At 46.0% G+C, this 26,419-nt stretch overlaps 1 protein-coding gene, 1 long non-coding RNA gene and 1 pseudogene across 10 annotated transcripts in view; 1 reads left to right on the top strand and 2 right to left on the bottom strand.

Annotated features, from left to right (window-relative positions):
* Positions 1-26,419, top strand: part of LOC309611586 — a 512,787-nt gene that overhangs the window by 166,356 nt on the left and 320,012 nt on the right. The window lies entirely within an intron of this gene.
* The window catches only part of CRACDL (CRACD like), a 125,972-nt gene that overhangs the window by 48,393 nt on the left and 51,160 nt on the right, over positions 1-26,419 (bottom strand). The gene's annotated exons all lie outside the window — the stretch shown is intronic.
* Positions 1,445-26,419, bottom strand: LOC309611717 (annotated as a pseudogene). The gene is made up of 8 exons (XR_014249746.1): positions 26,386-26,419; positions 23,822-23,978; positions 23,413-23,648; positions 22,979-23,146; positions 15,460-15,985; positions 13,771-13,851; positions 5,859-13,439; positions 1,445-5,552 (listed from the first exon to the last, which is right to left on the bottom strand). The product of XR_014249746.1 is annotated as an uncharacterized misc_RNA (transcript).

Genomic DNA, 26,419 nt, shown 5'->3' with positions numbered 1-26,419 from the left:
CATCTCAACTGATGCAGAAAAACCGTCTGACAAAATTCAACACACTTTTATGATAAAAAAAAGCACTCAGAAAACTAGAAATAGAGAAAAACTACCTCAGCATAATAAAGGCCATATATAAAAAGTCCACAGCTAACATCATACTCAACAGTGAAAAACTGAAAGTTTTTCCTCTAAGATCAGGAACAAGACACTCTCACCACATCTATTCAACATAGTACTGAAGTCCTAGCCAGAGCACATAGGCAAGGAAAATAAATAAAGGGCATCCAAGTTGAAAAGAAAGAAGTAAAATTATCTCTGTTCACATGTGACATGATCTCACATGTAGAAAATCCTAAAGATCCCTGCCACACTGCACACACACAGAACTGTTAGAACAAATAACTGAATTCAGCAAAGTTGCAGAACACAAAATGAACACACACAAATCAGTTGTTTCTATAAACTAACAATGAACAATCCAAAAAGGAAATTAAGGAAATAATTCCATTTACAATAGCATCAAAAAGAATAAAGTACTTAGGAATAAATTTAACCAAAGAGACAAAAGACTTATACCCTGAAAACTAAAAAATGTTGATGAAAGATTGAAAATAATGCCAATAAATGGAAAGACATCCCATGTTCATAGATTGAAAGACTTATTATTGTTATGATGTCCATTCTACCCAAAGCAATCTACAGATTTAATGCAATCTTTATCAGAATCCCTGATCCCATAGTATCCTGCTGCTTAATGTTACTATAGGGGATGCGATGGCTACCAGAGGATTTGAAGGAAGAGGCAGTAGAGAAGGAGCAATCCAAGGAGCAAGGAGAGTAAAAGTGGTGAGATTTGGTTAAGAGTCACCAACTACTACACTGGATACCATCTTCTATGGTTGCCACTGAGCTAGAAGTACAAGTGCTTGAGCTTTCTATTGCTTGAATTTGGAGTTAACAGCTGCAATTATTTATCAAGCATGCAGCATATCATCTCATTTAATCTCCAAGAACTCTAAGTATTCCCATTTTGGAAATGAGAACATGTATTATGTATCAGGTAAGTTTATTAACTGGCCCAAAGTAGTGAAGCAGAGACACCAACCTATATACTCATATTGACTGTATATGCAGGATGGGCAGGCACTTATGAGGCCTGGGGATACAGTGATGGATGAGACCAACTTGGTCTCTGCCTCTTGCAGGTGCTGACCCAGTGGAGTGGAGCATCCTGAGCTGTCCCCAGAGGGGCTTAAGGGAAGCTGGGAAATCCAAAGGACACCAATCTCCCACGGAAATGGCTCTGCCTGCCAAGCAGCCCCTGTCCAGCATCAGGCCAGGCTCAGAGGCTGAAGGAGCCCCAGGAGACCATCCATTGGGTCTGACAGGGCATCTTAGTCTGCGGGGGGGTGGGGGTGGGTTGAGGCTGCCATGATTTATCAGCTAACAAACACTCTTAAGAAACCATGAGGTTACCTTCAAAATGTCCGCTTCTGCACATTTTACAAAATGTTCCTTGCCGGGAAGTGCTGAGAACATGCAAGTGTATGTGAGTGTGTGCACAAGCCTCGGAGGTGGGTGTACAGGAGGGCGCCCATCCTGCCGAGTGTGGAGTGGACCCAGGAGCTCAGAAACGCTTCTCCCTGGACTGAACAATGTGGCTGTGATAAAGCCCTGGGCACAGGGCAGAGGGCTCAGGAGCAGGTGGGAGGGTGAGCGGGAGACACGAGAGGATGGCCCGGTCCTCACCTTGCTGGAAGGTACGTTCTCGGCGGGGGCCCAGGCAGAGAGCAGCAGCAGATGCCAAGGCTGCTAATGAACGCACGCTCAGAGGCAACAGTCACCCCACAGACAAAGGGACGACAAGTCAGGCTCGCCCCATGTGGGAGGCTTGAAAACCTGCTCATGTTTTATGTTCTAAACATCTTCTTACTAATAGGAGCGCAATATGGTGCAGAGGAAAAGGGAAAGACTTGGGAGTGAGGCAGTCCTGGAGCTGAAGCCGCATCCCACCACTTACCAGGGTTGAGCCTCTGTTTCCTCATTTACAAAATGGGGGCAATAACACTTGAACGAAATGAGACTGAGAACACAGCACATACAAGCACCCGCTGAGAAGAGCTGTCGGTTTCTGCATCTCGTTTCTCACCATGGGCTCATGCCTCTGCACAATTGCAGACAAGAACACACATCACCGGCACGCCCTAGGGGCTGGCCATTCTATCTCATGTAGGCACAGTCTCCTTGTGCAAACGGCTCGCTTTGGAGCCACCAGTATCAACAATCAAGACACCTGGGCTCCTAGATGACCCTTGATCTTCTCAATGCTCCACAGCCCGATGGACCATGAATGAAACTGCTGCCAAGTAACTGATAAAAATATATTCCAGGCCACGGAGGAACGCCCGCCACCTGAGACTGCGGGGTGTGCAGATGGAGGACCGTCCCCTTCACTCGGATGCTCCAGGTGCAAACACTCTGCAGCTGTTACAAGGGAATGTCTTCTCTGTTAAGCCCAATAACTTGCCCTGCTGAATACATGTTCCCCAACCCGAGCAAAATTGAAGAAAAAGCCAGAAGGAGAACCATAATTAGAAAGGCAATGTGGCAAATAACCAGTATTTCCCAGCACCCCTTCTGCTTCTCACTGTAACTCAAAGTTCAAGTCAAGTGGCCCCAATGTCCCCTCAACCAGTTTCTGCCCTCCACCATCCCACCCCGTTGCTCTGACAGCTCAAGTCCAAGTACAGGAAAACTTGTTCTTTAAACCTGGACCTGAGGGGGCCTCTTCAGGGGTTCTAATTAACTCAAAAGGGTGCTGAGCCTCCAGACCCCTCCACACAGCACTCATCAGTGTGCATCTGGGCGCCTACAGGATCCAGGGGAGTTCTGGATCCAAAGAAGGATCCTTGTGAGGGCTGCCCCACTGCCTCTCTCTGAACCCTAACTCACCACAGGCTTCTCCCCAGCTTCCAGCAGAATTCCATCATTAGTTGCAGCTTATACTGAAAAGTTCTACAGAAGTTTATTCACGTGAAGAATGAGAACAGATTTTAATATGGTATTTTAAAGGTACCCATCCATTACACTTATTTACACAGTGCAAAGAAAAATATCTGTATCCTGATTACATACCTCTGGGCCCATAACTGTATACAAAAACCTTAGGGTCCACCCCTACAGACCCACTCATTCCACACCACCCTCCAGGCCCTGTTTGCATCTCTATGGTATTCTGTCTCAGCCCCTGTACCTGTCTTCACAATGCTCACCACAGCTGTCAACAGCAACTTGTTTGTTAGGTGTCTGCCGACCACTCCCCTCACTGCCAAGGCTGTGAGCTTCTATGCCTGTCACATCCATTGCTCTCTTACCAGCAGTAAACAATCCAAAAATGAAGTTAAGAAAACAATTCCATTTACAATAGCATACAAGAATAAACTACTCAGGAATAAATTTAACCCAGGAGGCAGAATACTTGTACTCTGAAAACTACAAAACATTGTTGAAAGAAATTAAAGAAGACATAAATAAGTGGAAAGCTATCCTGTGTTCACGGATAAGAAACTTAATATGTTTAAGACAGCAATACTCCCCAAATTGATACACAGATTCAGTGTATTCCCTTATCAAAATCCCAGATGGCTTTTTGCAGAAATTGACAAGTTGATCTGAAATTTCGTATGGAAATACGAAGGACCCAAAACAATTTTGAAAGAGAAGAACAAAGATGGAGGACTCACACTTCTCAGTTTCAAAACTGACTACAAATCTACAGCACTCAAGAATGCATGGTACTGGCATAGAGATAGACATATAGATTAACAGAATTCAGGGTCCAGAAATAAAATATATTTATGGTCAATAGATTTTCAACATGGGTGCCAAGACAATTCAATGTGGGAAGAATCAGCCTTTTCAACAAATGCTGGAACAACTGGACATTCACATCCAAAATATAATTTGTACTCCTACCTCACACTATACACAAAAATTACCTCACAGTGGCTCATAGACTTAAATGTAAGCGCTAAACCTAGAAAACTCTTTGAAGAAAACATTAGAATAAATTTGTGATCTTGGGTTAGGCAATGATTACTCAGATGCAACACCAAAAGGGAAGACAGATAAGTTGGACTTTATCAAATGTATAAACTTTTTGTTTCAAACCTATCTATCAAGAAAGTGTAAAGGCAGCTCACAGACTGGGGAAAATATTTGCAAATCATATATCATATAGGGATTTGTACCCAGAATATATAAATAATTCTTATAACTCAATAATAAAAGACATCCATTTTAAAATAGATGAAGGATTTAAACAGATACTTGTACAAGAAAGGTAAACAAATGGCCAATAATTGTATGAAAAGATGTTCAACATAATTAGTCATCAGGGAATTGCAAATCCAAACCAAAGTGAGATACTACTTCACATTCACTAGAATGGCTCTAATCAGAGAGATAGCCAGTCACAAGTGTTTGCAAGGACACAGACAGTCACAAGTGTTTGCAAGGACATGGAGAAATTGGAACCCTAATTCATTGCTGATGGAAATGCAAAATGTTACAGCCACTTTGGAAAACAGTTCCTAAAAAAAACCCCACAAAACATAAAGATACCATACATTCTGGCAATTCCATTCCTAGGTATATACCCTAGAGAAATAAACACATATGTCCATGGAAGATTCTAGGGATACAGTGGAGTAGGAGGCACCAGGAATCTGTCTCCCACTTAGAAAACAACCACACTGGCAGAATCTGTTTAAGGTAACTATTTTGGAGTCCATTTAAGGCTTGCAACTTCCCCTGGAAGGTTGGTACGCAAATTGCAGTTAATTTCAGTCAATTTCAGCTCTTAGCTCAATAGCACCTACTCACCCCCACTCCCTGCCCCCCTGACAGGCAGCCATGAATCTGTTCCTGAAGCAGCTTGCACACAGCTTGAAGGAACGATGGTGGGCACAAAGGACCCTGCTCTCCAAATACTGGGGATCTGTGCTGTGATTAATGCTTATGATGACAGAGTTGCAGACAAAGAGGTGGGCCGCCACTATTGCTGCACCTCCCCCTACTGTTGCAAGCCCCTCCCCTTCTAGGTGCACTAACTTCCAGGAGCTTTAAAGGCCTGGGCTGGTGCTCCATTTCTCCTCCTCCACTTCAGTTTTCTCTTTTCCCCTTTTGGGAGCCAGACATTAAGTACTGGGGCATTCAAAAGCAAACTGTACATATGGGGCAAATGAGAAAATTACTGTATATACCCAGGGAAAGGCACAGGCTTAGAAAAGATCTGAGAAGACCTTAAGATTACAGTTCAGGCTGATCCTTGGCACAAAAATAAAGCCCAGCAAACCCAGAGGAAGGGGGAGAATCCGATTTCCAGAGTTACCACATTATTAGATTCAAATGTTCAGTTTTGACTCTGAAAAAGATCTGGTGTTAAATCTACTAGACAAAGACTTTAAAACAACTATCTTAAAGATGCTCAGAGAACTAAAGACACAGAGAAGATGAAGAAAATAATGTATGAACAAAATGGAAATATCAATAAAAAGAGAGAAAACCTTGGGCTTCCCTGGTGGCGCAGTGGTTGAGAATCTGCCTGCCAATGCAGGGGACACGGGTTCCAGCCCTGGTCTGGGAAGATCCCACATGCCACGGAGCAACTGGGCCCGTGAGCCACAATTACTGAGCCTGCGCGTCTGGAGCCTGTGCTCCGCAACAAGAGAGGCCGCAATGGTGAGAGGCCCGTGCACCGCGATGAAGAGCGGTCCCCACTTGCCACAACTAGAGAAAGCCCTCACACAGAAACGAAGACCCAACACAGTCATAAATAAATAAATATATAAATAAATAAAAAGAGAGAAAACCTTAAAAGGAAGCAAAAAAAAAATCTGTAGCTAAAAATAATAATAATAACTGAAATGAAAGATTCACTAGAGGGTTTCAAAGACAGATTTCAGCCAGTAGAAGAAAAAATCAGAAAACTTGAAGCTAGGACATGGATAAAGTGAACAGAGCATAAGGGACCTGTAAGACACCATCAAGTGGATCAAAATACACATTGTAGGAGTCCCAAAAGGAGGAGGGGGGAGAAAGAGGGGCAGAGAGAATATTTGAAAAATTAATGGCCCCAAACTTCCCAAATTTGATGAAAGACACGAATGTAAACATCTAAGGAGCTCAATGAATTGAGATACATCATAATCAAACTGTTGAAAGCCAAAGATAAAGAATCTTGCAAGCAGCAAGAGAGAAGCAAATCATTACACACAAGGAATCCTCAATAAGATTATCAGCAGGCTTCTCATCAGAAACTCTGGAGGGTAGAAGGCAGGAGGCCAATATATTCAAAGTGCTAAAAGGAAAAAAAACAAAGTCAACCAAGAACCCTATACATGGCAAAGCTGTCTTTCAAAAGCAAGGGAGAAATTAAGACATTTCCAGATAAATAAAAGCTGAGGGAGTTTGTTACCACTACACCTGCCCTGTGAGAAATGTTCAAGGGAGTCCTGCAGGTTGGAATGAAAGGGAACTAGACAGTAACTTGAAACCATATTTTAAAAATGGATAAAGAATATGTGGTATATATACAGAATGGAATACTTCTCAGCCATAAAAAAGAATGAAACTTTTCCATTTGCAGCAACAAGGATGGACCTGGAGGGCATTATGCTAAGTGAAATAAGTCAGACAGAGAAAGACAAATATTGTATGATATCACTTATATGTGGAATCTAAAAATACAACAAACTAGTGAATATAACAAAAAAGAAGCAGACTCACAGATACAGAGAACAAATGAGTGGTTACCAGTGCAGAAGGGGGGAGGGGCAATATGGGGGTAAGGGATAAAGAGGTACAAGCTATTAGATATAAAATAAGCTACAAGGATATATTGTACAACACAGGGAATATAGCCAATATTTTATAATCAATGGAGTGTAAACTTTAAAAATTGTGAACCACTATATTGTACACCTGTAACATAATATTAAAAATCAACTATACTTCAATTAAAAAAAAACTAACTTAAAAAAGCTCAGTAAAGGTAAATACATGGCAATTATAAAATGGTAACTATATACATGGTAAATATATGGGCAATTATAAAAGCTAGTACAGTTACCCTTGAACAACATGGGTGTGAATTGCCCAGGTCCACTTAAATGTGAATTTTTTCAATAAATATGTACTATAGTACTGCACAATCCACGGCTGGTTGAATCCCTGGATGCAGAGCCACAGATACGAAGGGCCAAGTGTAAAGTTAGACTTGGATTCTGGACTGCGTGGAGGGTTGGTGTCCCTAACACCAACATTGTTCAAGGGTCAACTGTATTACTGTAACAATGGTTTGTGGCTCCACTTTTTGTTTTCTACACAATTTAAGAGACTAATACATTTTTAAAAAGCAATTAGTCTCCAGCTATAAGGTCCTGCCATCCCCAGAAAAGAGTTAATAAAGCCACTGGAGTACCCATCCATGCTAAAAAAAAAAAAAAAGCAGTTAGTTGTCTAAGAGCTAGTATTACTGTAACTTTGGTTTGTAACTCCACATTTTATTTGCTACCTAATTTAAGAGGTTACTGTATTTTTTCAAATTATTAATTTATGTTTCTGCGCACACAATGTTTAAAGATGTTATTTAGTGGCATCAACAACTGAAAGGAAGAGGAACAGAGATGTAAAGGAGCAGAGGTTCTGTGTGTCATGGAAGCTAAGCTGGTATAAATCCAAATTAGAGTGTTATAACTTTAGGATGTTAAATGTAATCCCTATGGTAACCACAAAGAAAATAGCTGTAGAACACACACAGAAGGAAATGAGAAAGGAACTTAAAAGTTTCACTACAAAAAAATCAACTAAACACAAGAGAGGACAGTACTGCAGGAAATGAAGGATAAAAAAATCTATAAGGCATAGAGAAAACTAATAGCAAAATGACAGAAGCAAGTCTCTCTTTATAAGTTGTAAAAAGGAAGGAAATTCTAAACTCTGCTACCACGTGGATGAACCTTGAGGATGTTATGCTAAGCAAAATAAACCAGTTGCAAAAAGGCAAATGCTGAATGATTCCACCACTTGTTTAGAGGAGTCAAAATCATAGAGACAGAAAGCAGAATGGTGGTTGCCAGGGGCTGGGGGAAGGTGGAAAGGGGGGGTAGTTTAATGAGTACAGAGTTTCTGTTCTGCAAGATGAAAAGAGTTCTGGAGATGGATGGTGGTGATGGTTGCACAGGATGGATGTACTTAATACCACTGAACTATACACTTTAAAATGGTTAAGATGGTAAATTTTATGTTATGTGTATTTTACAACAATAAAAAAATGGGGAAAAACGCACACAAAAACGTATACACCAATGTTCAGCATTATTTATAATAATCAGAAAGTAGAAATAGCCCAACAATTGATGAATAAATTTAAAATGTGGTACATACATATAATGGAATATTATTCAGTCGTAAAAAGGAATGATGCACTGATGCATGCTACAGTATGGATTAACCTTGAACACATTATGCTAAGTGAAAGAAGCCAGACACAAAAGGCCACATACTGAATGATTCCATTTATATAAAATACCCAGAATAGGCAAATCCATAGAGAAAGACAAATAGATTCCTGTTTGCCTAGGGTTGGGGGAGTAGAGTGCTGGGGGAGGGAGGTAGAAAGGGAAGTGACAGCTAATGGGCACAAGGTTTCTTTGGGGGACATGAGTATGTTCTCAAATTAGATTATGTTCATAGTTGCACAACTCTGTAAATATACTAAAACCTATTGACTGCACACTCCTAACAGGTGAACTTTATGGTAGGTAAATTATATGCCAATAAAGCTGCTGGAAAAAAGCGTGACCAGAAAAAAAGGTGAAATAAAGACATTTTTGGAAAAGAAGACATGATACAATATGTCTCCAGCAATCCCTCAGTAAAGCAGATATTCAGGGAAGAAGGATATGATCTCAGATGGAAGCCTGGAGGTGCAGGTAGGAATGGAGGGCAGTATATGTGAGTAAATCTAAACGTGGACGAGACGAGCAGGTTGTCTGGATCTCAACCAGACGCCCTGTACACAACTGGCAGGAATGTGCCTGCCCTGCTCTCCCTGACCCACAGGCTTCATTTCCTTCCAGCCCAGGACCTTTGCAGATGTTGTTCCCTCTGCTTGAATGCTCTTCCCTGCCCTTACACTCCACTTGCTTCTATCAACTCCCACTCAGCCCTCAGGGACCAGCTTCACTTCCACATCCCCCCAGGGGTCTGATCGGATGAGCCAGCACCTCCCACAATGCACAGTGAGAAGCCCTGAACCTTCTGTTGACAGCACTCACCAGTTTTCATCACACCTCCGTTTGCACGATTCTGTGATCTGGCTCCCCTTTCTGGATTTAAGCCTCCTTACCTTCCCTATACCTTTAACTAACTTTTCCTTTTCTTGGGGAAGAAGACAAAAATAAACTGGGACTTGACTATTGTTCTCTAGTGAGTCACACCAGGATCTGCCTGTACCTTTTTTTAGAAAAAGAAGTTTCACATTACTGAGGCAACGGAATGTGTAAGGCTTGCAAAGTTCCTGTGAGAAATCTCTGCTTGAAAATTGTGCCAGCTTTACTGCCTCATGATAGATACTTTTATCCTCAAGAGCAGAAGACTTGACCTCTGCTCCCACCCCAAGGTGGCAGGGGCGTTGGCAGTGGACCTCTCCATGGTCATGTCTCCTCGAGGGTGCCAGGGGACCTCCTGCCCTTCAGAGTAGACACCTCAATGTTTCTGTGCAAAACCTGCTCTGTCTACCTGTCAGGAAGGACAGGGAGGAGAAAGGGTAGATCCACTCTGACATATGGGAGAAAAGAAAGCAAAGAAATCACCCAGAAATAAACCCACACACCTACGGTCAATTGAACTATAACAAAGGAGGCAAGAATATACAATGGGGGAAAGACAGTCTCTCTCTTCAGCAAGTGGTGTTGGGAAAGCTGAATAGCTGCATGTAAATCAATGAAGTTAGAACACACCCTCACACCATACAAAACAATAAACTCAAAATGGCTTAAAGGCTTAAATATGAGACATGACACCATAAAACTCCTAGAAGAGAACATAGGCAAAATATTCTCTGACATAAATCGTACCAATGTTTTCTTAGGTCAGTCTCCAAGGCAATAGAAGTAAGAGCAAAGATAAACAAATGGAACCTAATCAAACTTATAAGCTTTTGCACAGCAAAGGAAACCATAAACAAAATGAAAAGACAACCTACGGACTGGGATAAAATATTTGCAAATGATGCAACCAACAAGGGCGTAAGTTCTAAAATATACAAACAGCTCATACAACTCAATAACAGCAACAACAAAAAAACAACCTAATCTAAAAATGGGCAGAAGACCTAAATAGACATTTCTCCAAAGAAGACACACAGGTGGCCAATAAGTACATGAAAAGATGCTCAGCATCGCTAATTACTAGAGAAATACAAATCAAAACTACAATGAGGTACCATCTCACACCGGTCAGAATGGACATCATTAAAAAGTCCACAAATAACAAATGCTGGAGAGGATGTGGAGAAAAGGGAACCCTCTTGCACTGTTGGTGGGAATGTAAATTGGTGCAGCCACTGTGGAAAACAGTATGGAGGTTCCTTAAAAAACTAAAATTAGAGTTACCATATGATCCAGCAATCCCACTCCTGCACATAAATCCGGAGAAACCTATACTTTGAAAAGATACATGCACCCCAGTGTTCACAGCAGCACTATTTATAATAGCCACGACAAGGAAGCAACCTAAATGTCCATCAACAGATGAATGAATAAAGAAGAGGCGGTGTATATGTATACAATGGAATATTAGTCATAAAAAAATGAAATAATGCCATTTGCAGCAACATTGGTGGACCCAGAGATTATCATACTAAGTGAAGTAAGTCAGAAAGAGAAAGACAAATACCATATATCACTTATATGTGCAAATGAACTTATTTATGACATAGAAAGAGTCTCACAGACATAGGAAACAAACTTATGGTTACCAAAGGGGAAAGGGGGTGGGGGAGGGATAAATTAGGAGTTTGGGATTAGCAGATACAAACTACTATACATAAAATAGATAAACAAAGAGGTCCTACTGTATAGCACAGGGAACTATATTCAATATCCTATAATAAATCATAATGGAAAAGAATATGAAAAAGAATATATATACATATAAAACTGAATCGCTTTGTTGTACACCAGAAACTAACACAACACTGTAAATCAACTATACTTCAATTTTTTAAAAAAGTAGCAAAGAAATCGGATGAGTGAAGGGCTGAAAACCGAGAACTCAGACACTGAGTCACAGCGCTCGGAGGACAGCGGGAGGGAAACAAAGGAACTTATTGGGCGGTCAGTTTCCTATCGACCTATAATTGATTATCTTATTAAAATACTAAAATTAGGCTTGGCCTAGAGAAGTGAGTCATCCCCTATCTGGCTAAGGATGTAAAACTTGAAGACTAACTCCTTGAGAATAGGGACCATGTACCAGCATGTTACTGCCACACAGGAGGTCCTTAATAAAGATTGTTGAATGAATGAATGAGTGAGTGAATGAACCAGAAGCATTTATAACACTTGTTAGACAAAGGATTCACCTCCTGATAAAAATGACACAGCATCAACTACCCAATCACTGTTCCCAAGACCACATAGTACTCCAATGTCTTGAGGAGAGACGTCCTTCTAAATCCATGACTTAGCTAAACGATGTCACATTTCTTTAGCCTGAGTTCTTCTTGTCCATTGTCCCCCTTTAGACATCAGGTGCCCTATAACCATGCAGAGCCTTTGGGAGTCAAGGAATATGGATGCAGAGGAAGTCTCTGCTCCAGATGCCTTGCTCCCGTCCTCCGGCTTCCCTTCGGCCACAGCTGGGCAGGGACAGTTGGGGCACCCAAAGAGAACAAGGCGGTGGACCACAACTGGCTGGGCTGTTTCTTTGCAGAGAAACAGCAGAGCTTCATTCAAACAAACTTAGTCATCCGCAAGACAAACGGCACAGTTTATAAGCATATAAATAATATCTGATGTAAGATAAACTATGTTCACGTATGCAGCCTACGTCTACATGAATGCTCCTCAACAAAGCTCATGTCTCAGACTGTGATGCATGACAGCTTTCACAGGAGTTACCTGTTTTCACTCACCCAGAAATGTTTTCATATGAGATTTAAAAAACGTTAGTTTAGACATTTTCAGGTTATTAGAATAAAACAAATCTATTAGCGACATTTACAAAACCATCGTTTCAAAAACAGGTAAGCATAAGAGCTTCAAACTTTGCAACCTCAGAAACTGCATTCACGTAATTCCTGGGAAAATACATTCTAACGCTGGAGTATCTTGCCAAGATGCCATCTAACTTGGAAACGTTCAGTCTCAGAGTTAGAGCTGTAAGTTGTGCTGATCACTGCCCACACGGGACGAATGGACCCAGAGCCCAGGGCTCAGGGAAGCTTTATGAAGGCTGGTCTGTTTTTAACTTCATGAGTCTATTTACGTAATAAATTCCCCCTTTTTAAGCATTTAAACCAAAAATAATGACACGAAGAAGGTTCTTAAGGCTAAATTTATCTAGGATGTTCCATATGTGATTGGCATTTCTGCAGCACAGCAGATGCAGAATTAAGGTTTTGCTTTTTTTTTTTGAATTAGGAAGGCATACTCCAAAGTCTATTAATGAGGAGACATCACACCACCGCTCTATTCTGGTCCATTCAAAGTAGGCAGTATCACTTTTGCAAATATGTTCCTATAAAAGGGGTTCATCTTCAAGGAATTCATGGAAAAGACTCTGACAAGTACAGGTTTCTGGTAACTGACTATACTGCTGAACTGAATGAATAAGCATTTTCAGAACTCTAATGGAAAACTGATGAACTCATAAAAGTGCTAACAAAAGATCAAGATGAAAAAAAAATTAATTACATGGGACTGAGTGAACCGATAAGGATGATTATAATTTTTGTGACTTTCTGTTTGAATTATAAAAAAAAAAAATCCCACAAGGACTCAGAGGCAAAAAATATACAAATCAATTTTCACTGCAAAGTAAAGGAGCTGTTACAGTGGAGGATTACTGGACTGAATGTCACTATTATGACATAGTATGAGTGTGTTTTGTGTTTGGTAATTGCAATCATTGTTGCTTTTGTTGTGGTCATCCATTTACAATGCTTGGTGTCAGTCTATTTATCTCTTGTAAAAATAAAATACAGTGTGTGCGTGTGAAAAAAACCCAAAAAACAAAATAGCAGCATCAGACACTGAGGTTGAAGAATTACAAGTAAAAAGATTTTTATGAAACAATAACAATGATGGTGACTTCCATGCACAGGGCTTTACACAGTACAAAGGCCCATGTTCCCGAGGACTCCTCTGGTTGTTGGGTTCCTGTCCCTAGGTAGCAAAAGAAGGAAGTGAGGCTTGGTGGGTGGACAGTCTGTCCAGGTCCCTCAGCATCCCCACACCACCAGATGTCTGCTGCCGAAGGTGCAACATCCGTTTCCCAAGACGGTCCACCCAGCCCAGGTGATGGGCAGATGTGACCATCACTTGGATCAGCAGAGGCTGCCTAACTGGAATTTTCCATTTGGTATATAAGACATGCAATTTGTTTACTTATACTTGCAAATGCACTTCAACCATGTCATAGCTCTAATTCCCTCTGTACTATCATGACCGAAGCAAAATGCACCGAGGGCCAAACATTCTCAAAGGATGAGGTCACCTGCAGCAGGGCGTGGTGGCTCTGAAGGTCCGCTGGCCTCTGCGCCAAAGAAACTCGGGCAGGTCACTGCCCTCAGCAAATCTGTCAGTTAAGAACAAGCCCTTTGGCATTATGTGAAGTGAAATAAGTCAGACAGAGAAAGACAAACGCTGTATGATCACTTACATGTAGAGTCTAAAAAACACAACAAACTAGTGAATATAAAAGAAGCAGACTCACAGATAATAGAGAACAAATGAGTGGTTACCAGTGGGGAGAGGGAAGGGGGAGGGGAAATATAGGGGGAGGGGAGTAAGAGGTACAAACTATTAGGTATAAAACAAGCTACAAGGATATACTGTACAACACGGGGAATACAGCCAATATTTTACAATAATATAAATGGAGTATAACCTTTAAAAATTGTGGATCACTATATTGTACAGCTGTAACTTCTATAATATTGTACAGCAACTATATTTCAATTAAAACATAAATTAAAAGAACAAGCCCTTCGGTGCTGATCTTTAACTACAGGAATAATTCTTTTTTTTTTTTTAACAGTGAAAAGCACACAAATTTATTTATGTTTTACATGGCACAGGAGCCTTTATAAGGAAGTGAAGATCCAAAGAAATGGTTAAGCCTGAGTGTTTTTATTCTAGGTTTGATGAAGAGTAGAAAGTTGTGGGAAGTAATGATAGGAGACATAAAGGATATGAGCTAAGGATAGTAAATTGGGGGAAACAGCAAGCCTGTGCTTTCAGGTTCCTCTCAGTATCCCCCCATCTTTGGAGATAAGGATGCTCCTTTCTTCCAAGTATAAGGAGGACACCTCTCACATGAGAGTCTTATGACCTGCTTCAGGGTAGAAAGGGAAGTGAGCCCTTCCTATACCTGCCATTTCTCAGATTCCTTCAGCTTAAAATAATTATTCTGTCAAAGTGGCATATTTTGGGGTGACATATCCTGATTCCCTTTACTTTCTTTTTTTTTTTAACATCTTTATTGGAGTATAACTGCTTTACAATGGTGTGTTAGTTTCTGCTTTATAACAAAGTGAATCAGCTATACATGTACATATATCCCCATATCTCCTCCCTCTTGCGTCTCCCTCCCACCCTCCCTATCCCACCCCTCTAGGTGGTCACAAAGCACCGACCTGATCTCCCTGTGCTATGCGGCTGCTTCCCACTAGCTGTCTATTTTACATTTGGTAGTATAGATAAGTCCATGCCTCTCTCTCACTTCGTCCCAGTTAGCTACAGGAATAATTCTAATGGTCTTTCACTTTGTCCTCCGCTGTCTACTCTCCACCCGAAGTACACAGACTGTGCCATGTGGAACCACCTTACAGGCATGGGCTGTTCAGAGGAAAGTGCTCTGTCTCCCAGCCCTCTACCCCTCTCCTTCTCCCTTCCTTTCACTCCCCACCCCCTCACTTTAGCCCTCTGCTTCCTGTGTCCCTCTCTTTCAATATATGCATGTGTCACAAAGAAAATAAAGAAAATCATTATTTTGTCCCAGAATTCACACAATTCAAGGAACTATATAATATACATAATTATGTCTGTAAGGAAAAAGGTCATACACGACAACAGATGCTGAAAGTCGATTCTTGGACCCCAGGGGCTGGGGGTCGTGGCCGGGCCTCCCCCCGCTCCGCCCCTCCGCCTCCCACCCCCGACCTCTTGGCTCTCAGAGGCCCACCTGGGCTCAGGCCTGACGCACTGGTAAAAGGCAGCCATCTTCGTGAACGTGGAGGGGGCCTCCGGCACTTTCATCCTCTGGGAGAACAGAGGGCCTTCCCTGTCCTCCCCAAAGGGGCTTGGGGCCCTCGGGACACCCCTGGGTGCTGATCAAGAGCTTCGTCCCCGTCTCCGGAGCAGCAACCCCGGGCCCCGAGGAAGCAGGGCTTCGGCCAACTCCTGCGGCCCTGCGGGTCCCCCGGCAGGTGTGCAGCCCAGGGCAGTGGACGCTCAGACACACACGCACTTCCTCCTTCCCTCCAAACACGTGGACGCCCAGGGTGGGGCCGGAGCCGCCACCCGCCTCCCTCCAGCGGAGTCGCTGCCCAACTGCTGAGGGTGGAAAGTGACAAGCCCGGGCTCCGTCTTCCTGCGCTCCCCGCAGAGGCGGGCAAAGGGCACCGATTGCCCCATCCATCTGAGCAAGGGCTCAGGGCCCCGGGGGCACGTCCACCCCTGCAAGTGTGTTCCCTTGCGCTGGCTTTCTCCTTATTCCTTCTTCAAGGGCCAGCATGTTGCCGCGGGTCCTGGATGTGTTTTGTGAACTGCCTTCCTGGACCTTCCAAAGGCTCCTCCTCTCAGTCAGGCACCTGCTCGGCAGCTCGCTGTGGCAAGGACAGAGTCCAGCACTCCCTGCTGGAGACCACACCTGGCAGGTGCGCAGACCACGCCCCCCGCCGGAGAGAAATCACCAAGGGCAGCCCACAAAAAGCCGCCTCCCTGATGCCTGGCAGCTGCCACTTCAAAATAATAGACTCCTGCCGTCCAGCATCGCAACCCCACCTGAGTTCTCCAAGGTCTAAAGGCTGCTAACCGGCACAGTCAGCAGTTTCCAGGCAACGTCTGGAGGGTTGACAGAAGGCTCTGGGTGACAAGCATGAGGCTGTGTTACTAAAACCAAGGAGCAGCAGGGGACAAGGGTGACTCCTGAAGATGGTTCTTAGAAACCATCTTAGAAGAAGTCCTAGCTTCCTCTTCTGTTTTCCAAAATGCATCCATATATATAAAGTTCTGGTCAAATGGCTTATAATTTAAATAATAAAGCATAACCAATGTATCTGATGGTGAACAAAGAAAGCAGTGAGTTCAGCGAACTTGGAAAATGACCACTGAGTGCTTTTTGACGGCAGTCTACGTCGACTTGCCCTTGTGTGCTTTAGAGTCTGAATATTTGCTTCCTGGGTGCTGCTAACAGAACAGCCTTCTCCAGGGAGAAAGACAACGGGCCGGCAGGGGGTCCCCGTCTCCCGTGAGGTGATCCAGGGGCAGAGTGGACCACTGAGGGGGTCAGGGACGGGCCTCAGCCTCGGGGCAGATGTCTCTAAAGAGTGGTCCCAGCCAGCACTCCTCTCTCCCCAGAGGCCAAATCCAACAGATCCACAGCTGCAACTCACCCCACCAGAGGCCGGCTCAGCAGCCAGCCGCATTGAACTTGGAGCCACCCTGCCACTCGCCACGGCTGGCTCTGCTCTGGGCCTGGTCAGCACTCCCTGCTAGTCTAGGGCGGTGCCCAGCACAAGACAACACTCTTCGGACTGACACAACACCACAAGGGGATGCGGCGTCGCATCTTGGGGTCGCACTGAAGGCCCCAGGGACCGAGAGGGACCCTTAAGACCAGGGAGGGCCCTGCCACGGCCCGCTCACGCATACATGCCTTCTCACTGTCCCTCTACCACCTCCCAGCATGCTCCCCACGGCACACTGTTTGCACATCTTAAATCTCTGCTCAAGGTTAAGAAAAAATTTCAGGAATTTCCTCTCTTTGATGCTTTCTTTGCCCTTCTTTGCCGTGCCCAAGCCATACCTCCCTCAGGACATGGGAGAACCAAACTAAAAGGCCAATAACACCCCTGGTGCATTCCTATTACAATGGAATTTATCAACTGCAACAGAAAATCTTTTCTGAAGGAAAATCAAAAGGCTTTGCGTTGGACCTCCTCAGGCCTTTGGTCTCGTTTTATTCAGAGGGAAGAGAATGAAGCAGGTACCAGGTCCAAGATGGTCTATATTCTCTCTCATTTAATGCTCACAACCAGCTCTGAATTAAATGGCATATCTCCTTTTTGCAGGTGAGAAAACAGAGGATCAGAGAAGTTAAGCAAATGGTCCAAGATCACTGAGCCGGCGTTAAGTGGAAAATCTGACACTCAAATCAAGGCCTGTACCCCACGCAGCTGTGAGCTCTTCCCCACGAGGGCAGCTGCCTACTAAGAAGCCCAGGTCAAGATTTCAAGTGACCAGTCAAGTTAGATATTCTCTGGGCTGGAATCTGGCAGCAAGCATCAAAAGCCTTCAAAACCCTTGCTGATCTGGTAACTGCACTTCTGGGAATGTGTCCTCAGGAGATCATCAAGTATCCCCTTAGAACAGCCCCCTGGAAACATTCTAAAGGCTCATCAGTAGGAGACAGAAACAGGAGACTGGCTATGGTGTTGGGACATGTCACGAGGCCACTAAAAACCCTGTTACATGAAAATATTGATTGACAAGGGAGAATGCCCACAATACATTGCAAGGGGGAAGTCGGCTACAACAGCACTTCTAAAGGGAATATGCATCCCAGAATCTGAAGCGCTTGCTAAACACAGATTCTGCCTCAGCAAGTCCGGGGTGGGGCCTGAGATCCTGGTATTTCTAACAAGCTCCTGGATGACACCAGTGATGTTGCCAACAGACCCTCCTTTGATGCTATAAATAGCGTGTGCCATAAAACCCACTGTTACTTTTTTTTACAAGTCTCTTAATGCATAAAAGGAATTCAGGAAGGACCACAAAAGGATGTGATCTACAGTTATTTCTCCATCACAGAATTAGGTGTATTTTAAACTTCTTCTCTGCGCTTTTCTATGTTTTGCAAATTTTCTGATTGAACATGTATTTTGCTGATAATTAGGAGACGCTCCAATAGTTTCTTTCAAAGACCAAGCAGTATGTGGTGAACAGGCTGGGACTTAGGACTGAGGAACTTAGGATTTAAGTTCCTGTTCCTCTCTGAAGTCTCAGTTTCCTAACCTGGTAAACCTGAGGAGCGGCTGGGTGCCAGGCCCGGCGCAGATTCCAAGTGTAAGCTTCTGCCCTGCTCTGGCCACACGGCAGGATCTCAGCAGTGTCACGACCCGCCCTCTCCACTGCTGGAAATGAGACCTTGAGTCTCTGACAAGCAGTTTCTGTCATTTTTCCCAGGGACTTTCACATTTGCTTCCCCGTTCGTCTGCGCACCATTTCCAGCTTGACGACAAGCTGGAGGAGGAATGATCGCTGTAAAGCTTAACAAGCACCGACCTGCAAGGAAGGTGAGCAACTTGCCCAGGGTCGGCGCCGGCCGCCTACAGGGGGCTTCGGTGCCAGGACGCAGCGTCCCCTCGTGGCTCCACTACCTCTGACGACCCTCTCACACCCCCATCCCAACACCCCACCCTACACACACAGGACCAGCCCGCTGTGCTCTGGCCCCAGGCCGGAACGGTCCCCTGAGCTGAAAGGGCCTGGGTGGAGCAGGGATGCAGAACAGGGTCTCCGTCAGGAATCAAGGCGGGGAGACCCCACACCTCATGCCACTTGGCCCACCCATGCCTCTGCGAGTAGCCCTTCCTTGCTCACTCCTGGGATTTCAAAAACATCACGATGTGCTTTTTCTCCTGTAACATCCTGAACTGCTTAAACACCCATAGAAGAGATGGGTTCACTAGCGATGAATTCTTTCCAGCTGCAAAGGCAATCAAACCAAACCATTAGGCCCCCAGAGCCCAAGGGGGCACTTCAGTTACTTAGAGTGGCTACTAACAAGGGTCAGGAATGAGTGAGACAACTTTCAGTCTTCTCTCTGCTGTGTGTTGTTCAGCGTTAACCTTTGCAAGTGGCACCTGTCACCTATGTGGCCTTTACTTGCTTAGTATCCCAAAGAGACATTATAAAGAGCACAATGGCCATCATGAGTTATATTGATATTTAACCCAGCCCCCTCCCCGCCCCCAAAGTGGAAAGAACAGCCTTAGGTCAAATTGCCACATTGACAGTTTTTCACAAGTCTTCCCAGTTAAATGCAACTCTATGGAAACACAAAAAAGACAAAAACATAGAAGGGCAGCACCCTAGCTGGGAGTCAGCAGGAATTCTGCACGAACTGCTGGGCAGAAGTCTCTCCACCTCGGGCCACATGGGGCCAGCCACCCTCCCAACTCAAGGGATGCAAGGAAGTCACCCGGTGTGAGAAGGCAGGTCCCTGCTGTCTGTGATGGAGGGAAGAGGGGAAGGTCCCAGTTGGCAGGGAGGGAGCAGGAGAGAGGGTAGTAAAGCTGGGAGAGTGAGCCGGTGGGCATCAGGCAGAACCGTGCTGGAGAACCATGCGGCCTGAGGACTAACACACAGACACACGTGATTCAACACGGGGCATCAGGGATCACTGGGCAATAACATGCTGCAACTGAGGACAGAAATAAAGAGGTGCCACCCAGAGCCAGTGTCTGCATTTATAAAAAAATTAAACATGACAGTGTAAGAGTGAAGAACAAAGCTGACTCCATACTGGATCTGTTTCTTTTATTTTAACCTCTGTATTCTATTGCTTTTGCTACAAGAATGTTGCCTATAGCCTGAAATATACAGGACAGCCCATTCTCGAGGCTCTGACCTTTAAAGGTATAGCACTTTTCCATTCATAGAGAGACAATAAGTTGCAGAACAGAGAATACCATTTGTCTTGTTGAAGGTCTACAGGAACATCCTGACCTGACCTCCCTGAAAAGATGCAAGAACAAAGGATTCTGACACCAAGAAGTCTGCAACAACCAGCCGCACTCCCTCCCCTTTTAGTATAAAAGAAGCCTGAATTCTAACTCTGGGAAGATGGTTCTTTGGGGCACTGGTCCACCATCTTCTTGGTCCGCTGGCTTTCCGAATAAAGTCGTTATTCTTTGCCGCAACAACTTCTCTCTTGATTTAGTGGCCTGTCATGCAGCAAGCAGTATGAGCTTGGACTCAGTAAAAACAGAAAGCAGGCAGCTAATGAAACTGCACATTCACCCCTGGTGGGCTGGCACTTCAGCCAAGGATTTGCCTCATGGGCCTGCAGGACACTGTGTGTCACCACATAAATGTGGCCTGCCTACCCACTCACTTGCCTCTTGGTCAACTCCCAGATTACCCATCAGCCAGCTGGACCCTGGTTAGACCACAAGCCCCCCAAACTGGCTTCCTGTACTTGGGAGCAAAAGCCATGGTGCTCCAGGGATCTCCCTGACCTAATGAGATTTGAGGAAACTATAAAATTACTGAAAACAAATTCTATGTATGGACTTGTTTGCCATTATTTTCTTAATTGAGCAAAAACACAGTTAATGTTATTGTAATGACTTTAGAGGTCTAAAATCGCCTCGCTAGTTCAGTAACTAAAAAGGTATTAACTTTGTTTTCACTTTAACTTAAAAATAGTTTAGACAAACAATACAAATGCGCTGCAGAGCACAGATCTGTGAAATTGCTTTTCACATTTTCTCCATTCTGTTGCAAGCCGTTGACATTCCTTGCTAAACACGGCTTTTGCCCTGAGACTGTGAGCTGAGGAAGGACCAGTCTGTGGGAAAGGCAGCTCTGTGTTCACGGCACTGACAGCGTGGGTGAGCAGCTTTCCCTGCTGCTTCATTTTTATCACCGTAAGGAAAGGTAAGGCACAACGGCAACAATGGGCACGTGTATCACCACTCTCCCATCACCTGCCCTGGGCAGACATCAGTAATCAACCACAGCATCATTCTCAGAATTGCTCACCACACAGTACTCCAGACAGCTACTGCCAGTTGCCTGGAGTAGCACTTGGCTAGAAGCCTGCCAACACTGTTGGCAGAAGTTGCAATAAATCTACAGAACTGGGTTCTCGCCTTGCCTACCCACTAACTAGCTGCTAACCAGCTGAGTGACTTGGGACAAATCACTTGCCTCTCTGGGCCTCTGTCTCAATTATGAAATGAGTGATTTGGACTCTGATATCTGACAGTCTATTAGAGTACTTCAGAAAAACAAAGGTCTGTAAAATTGACCCAAACTTCTTTTTCTGTGAAGATGCTTTAGTTAGCCAGCAGAGGACAAGACATGTTTGAGCTGAGAACAACATATATTAGAAATATATTTTCAAAATCTAGCTCTCAGTACACTGATCGTTTGTGATCCAGAAAAAACGAAGTGGCAATGGCAATATCACAGGAAGTCCCTCCAGTCTGGCCTGGCCACCACCTCACCTCCTGCCATCCGCCCCCCACCACCCCCCGCCACACAGCCACACCTGACACTGCACGCCTGCTTCCCGAGGGAGCCGCGCTCACGCACATCAGCACCTTTGCCCCACCCTGACCCTGAGAAATCTCTGCACTTGCTGGGCACCCTGCAACCTTCCTCTGAGCCCCTGCCCACCCACACTATTGTGTACACATTTCCCCTCCTGGAGTTTGAGCTTCATTAAGGGCAGAGACAAGCTCTTTTCATCTCTGTAGCCCTGATAACCTACACACAGTAGATGCTGGGAAATATTTTATGAATGAGCGAGCCTTATCACCCGCGCTTATAAAATCCAAGGGCAGAAATCACTTGTAATAACATCTTTTGCTTTATTACATTTCTCCTAAGGAAAAAAAACATTCTCAAATAGTTGATTTCGTTTGAGCCATTTGGTAAGATGCTCTGACAAAGTGCTCCTGTGTGATTCACATGTGTGGGCTGGCTGGGTTTGACATAAATATCTTCCTATTTTGTAATTCGGAGACATCACATTTGGAGAGTGAGGACATGGAGCGGTATGAACATAGATTTGGCTCATTATGCGAGGACATCTAATATTCCAAATTATTCCAGCCTTTCGGTATTTTAAAGACCTTAGAAAAGCAGCCAAGTTCCCATTTTCTTCAATATTGCCATGGGGAGGGGGGCGTCGTAGATAGATGCCCCACACCAGTTAGCGCTTAATGGGTCATAATTGGCCTCCTCAATCAGACTGCAAAGTCTTTGAGAACAATGCCAATAAATTTGATTATTTCTGTATATTCCAAGGAGCCGGGTATGCAGCAGGTGCTTAATAAGTGCATAGTGATTAATACAGTGCAACATATAAACCATGTACTCCTGGACTGGCCAGGACCATCAGTGGACACAGCACTGGGCACGGTACTACAGTCAGTAAGGAAGCACCCGTGAAGTCCTAAGTTGACTGATGCACAGGAAAGTGGCCAGAGGAAGGCAGGCTGTGTAGACAGGCGGGATCCCGTGAGCAACTGAGGACACTGAGGATTTCTCACACTTTACCTTCTAGTAAGCCGCGGCATGATGCTGGCAGCAGCTCACAAGTGCCAAGAACTGCTGTAAATACTTCACATACATTTACTCTTTAAATGCTGGCTGAATTGAATATTACGAGCGTTTCATCCAAGCCAGGCCACTCTGAGTCGTTCATCAGAGAAGGAGCGTCACCAGGTGGCAGCCGGCAGCAGCACGAGGCGCCAGCACAGGCGCGGGGTGGAGGGTGGAGCCCGGGGACGCGGGACTCCTGTTGCTGAGCGCGCCTGTCCGCCGGGTGCCTGTTCCTGGGGTGGTGGCAGCGAGGTCAGGTGGCCGCCCAGCCAGGGGGCCCTCTTCCATCTCCATCCGGTCAAATGTCTCCCCTAGGGCAAGGGTGCTGCAGCCAGATGTGACCCAGAAGGGCAGCCCTGAGGGCCTGATAGACACTCAGTCGCGAAGGGCTCCGAGCTCTAGAGCAGGTGCGTCAGGTAACCCTGTGGCCCAGTCTGATATGCCGACCGCCGAGCAACAAGCATCAGAGGAAACTGGCCTACTGACTCTCCCCCTCGGAGAAGAAACCTTGCCGCGTGTTCTGCTTAATGGCTTGAGGCGCTGACAGGATGACCACCCTGGGACACCTGTGCCTCACCTGCCCAGAAGCCCACCCTCGGGACGGCGGTCAGTGCTACTGCGGGCACTGCGTCCGAGCAGCCTGTGGCTCTTTCTTCAGAAGCAGCCCAGTGGGATGGCGTCTGATGGCGAACACAGGCCTGGGCTGATGTGTCCACCTGCCAGGGGTTGTTCCGAGGCCTCAAGGATGGAACGCCAGCTCCCCTGCCACTCAGAGTGCAGCCTGGGGACAGCAGTCTCAGCATCACTTGGGAGCTGGTGAGAGGCGCAGACTCTCAGGCTCCACCCAGACCTACGGTCCCAGAATCTGCCCCGAATCAAGGTCCCCGGGTGATCCCTTTGCGTGTGAAGGTTTGAGAACCATGGCTTTAGAGCAGTTGTTCTCGACCCTGGTTGCACGTCAGAATCCCCTGGGGAGGTTTAAAAACCTCCTGATCCTCCGGTCATGCCCCAGCCCAATTGCTGGCAGGGGATCCCGGCTGACTTCCAAGGCAGCCACGGTGGGGCACAGCAGTTCCCCGCCTCTGAGCACGGCCCTCACGTCGGCAGGTGAGCCTTCAGCTGGGGCACCTGCAGGAACACTCCCTGGGGGTACAAACACAGTGCTCACCCACAAGGACAAGGAGCTGCTGCAAGCTTGGTGCCCGCACCATGCAGGCGGTGGAAGTGTTCGTGGCCCCCAGCGTGTCCTGGTCTGTGACCTAGTGGCAGGAGCCGGGCACACAGCATCATTGGTTGGGGAGACAGGGCTCGTCACGTGGATCCAGTCGCCTTCTGAGAGGTGCCTCTTACAATACAGGCTTAGGGCAGCCTAGAAAGATCCACCCACTGATCACGGCTCGGCTGCACTCAGAAGGGCTGCACAGAGACTTCCCTGGTGGTCCAGTGGTTAAGAATCCGCCTTCCAATGCAGGGGACGCAGGTTCGAGCCCTGGTTGGGGAACTAAAATCCCACATGCCACAGGGCAACTAAACCCGTGCACCGCAACTAGAGAGAAGCCCACGCACCACAACTACCGAGCCCATGTGCTCTAGAGCCGGCGCACCACAACTAGAGAGCCCACGTGCCGCAACTAGAGAGAAGCCCGCAATGAAGAGCCCACGTGCCACGATGAAGAAGACCCAGCACAGCCAAAATAAGAAAAAAAAAAAAAAAAAAGAAGGGCTGGACAACTGGAGTTCTGGGGAAGGGGTGGGATGCTGTCCAGCCCGTGGGGAGGGTCTGTACAGCAGGGGTGATGGCTCTAAAGCACACTGTTCTGCTTTCAATGCTACAGTTTCTGTAACAAAAGGTTTTCCTTTGAGTCACTGAGTCATCCAGGCCCAGGCACCCAGGAACTCGGTAAGAATCTACCAAGGCCTGACTCTTAATACACGATGTGGTCCAAGACAGGAGCTACAGACATGGCCCGGGCCCAAGCTGGTCCATGCAATTCCATTCCCTGGCAAGAGTGGTTGTTTCAGGGACAGGCATGTGACTCATTTCAGGCCAAGGGGAGTGAGGCTCAGGGCTTTTACGGAATTGTTGAAACAGAATATTTCCTTTCTGTTGGGTCTGGGAGGATGTGAGTTTAGAGAGGAAAGAAACACCAAGAGGTGAAGGGGAAAAGTAATGCACCTGGGGACTCTGTTGAGAGTCCTGGATCCAGCTGTTCCTGAAGTCAGCTACCAGAGATTTTCCAGTTACCTAAGCTACAAAGTCCATCTCTCTGTTCTTTTTTTTTTTTAAACCAAACAAACCTTTGCAAGCCTTATTTGCAAAAGAAAAAGTCCCAACCAATTCCCTGAGCAAACAGGGGCTGTGTGAGTGATGTCAAACCATTTGAACCCTCTGGAGCCGCCCGGACACAATTTGTTCGGTTCCGTTTTTAGATCTTTAGGACAAAGGGGTTTAGTACACTTTCAGGACAGCTGCACCCAGGACAGGCTGGGGCAAACGTAAAGGCAGGTATCAGTGAAGGAAGAGTATGTCCACTGCAGATTTACACAGGGCGGAGGTGCAACCCCTCGGTATCAGAGTCACCTCTGAACCGCTCAGTAACCAGCAGAATAAGCCAGCTCCAAGCTCTGTCCCATTCGCTGTACGTGCCCTGTGTCCTCTCATGGAATCGCTTCTTCCAGTAGGTGGAAAACAGTCTGTCAAAGGATGAAGGGCTAGGGCTTTGGAGGGAGACAGATCCAGGTGGAACCAGGTAGTGAGAGCAAGATCCTTGGGTGAAAAGGGCTGTGGGGTGTTCAGGAAGGCCAGACTTAGATGTGTCACTGGCATCCTGAGCCCCAACAGGAGCAGAGCAGCGGATGACTCCTGGGCTTCAGGCGAGGCCTGGGTGGGGCAATGCACCAAACGCAAAGGGACCACAGAAAGGGAAGACGGGCCAACCCAGAGCACCTGGTGCAGAGGCGGGAGGATGGAGGTCTTGATGGGGCGGCCAGCGGCACCGAGGCCAGCAGCATTTCTCCCTCCCAGACATCAGGCACCACACTCCACCTCCCAGGACTGAGGAGCAACCCACTGGGTGCTGAGGGCTGGAGGAAACACCACACCGGCTGAGATTAAGGCGGGTGGCCCTGTGCTCTGGGGGCTCAGAGCACAAATGAAGCTGAGTCGTCGGGAAACCAAGTTGTTTCTTGGGCACCTACACTGGTGGCCTGAGACCTGCACGTGGGGAGTCCGGCCTGGGGCTCGGCTCCCAGCAGGCCCGCCGCTCTCACGGGCCCCGCACCACTATGAAAGGAGCACGTTGGTACACTAACACAAAGCACAACTTGTGCGGCCAACCAGAGGTGATAAAATTCTACGCCAAACAGAGGGATAAACCTGGGCCTGAGTAGAACAGGAAGAGCCCCGCGTGGCTCCCTGCACGGGAGTCCTGGTTGTCACTCAGCAGCCAGGCCTCGGTGTCTCACCTGTCACAGGACCTGCTGTGCAGGCCCGGAGGAGATGATGTAACGCATGAGGCGTGTGGAGCTAACTGGAGGGCTCTTGGCTCACCGTTATTTTTGGCATCTCTCAGAATGCAGCACAT

The sequence above is a fragment of the Balaenoptera borealis genome (assembly GCF_965194805.1).
Source record: "Balaenoptera borealis genome assembly, chromosome: 15".
Taxonomy (NCBI): domain Eukaryota; kingdom Metazoa; phylum Chordata; class Mammalia; order Artiodactyla; family Balaenopteridae; genus Balaenoptera; species Balaenoptera borealis.
This window is presented reverse-complemented; position numbering and strand designations above follow the sequence as displayed.